A 262-nucleotide genomic window follows, 5' to 3' on the forward strand; every position below is an offset into this window, starting at 1 on the left:
TTGATTGCTACGATCCTGACCGCTTTTAACTGTTCCAGTAATACGAGTCTGAATAAAAAGTAATAATTTTCAAATCTTCTCCATAATAGAATATTGTGCATAATTGGAAATAATATTTTTACATCATTTTTATTCTCACTTGTTTGATAACTCCTTGTACATATAAATGTAGGATATCAGGTCCAACTTCAGATAATGTAATAGATAACGAAAACAATTCAGATGATGGCATGGATGCAAACAAAGATGTAGAAGGTGCAGA

This window comes from Mycetomoellerius zeteki, unplaced genomic scaffold (assembly GCF_001594055.1).
Source record: "Mycetomoellerius zeteki isolate Tzet28-1 unplaced genomic scaffold, Tzet1.0 scaffold1104, whole genome shotgun sequence".
Classification (NCBI taxonomy): domain Eukaryota; kingdom Metazoa; phylum Arthropoda; class Insecta; order Hymenoptera; family Formicidae; genus Mycetomoellerius; species Mycetomoellerius zeteki.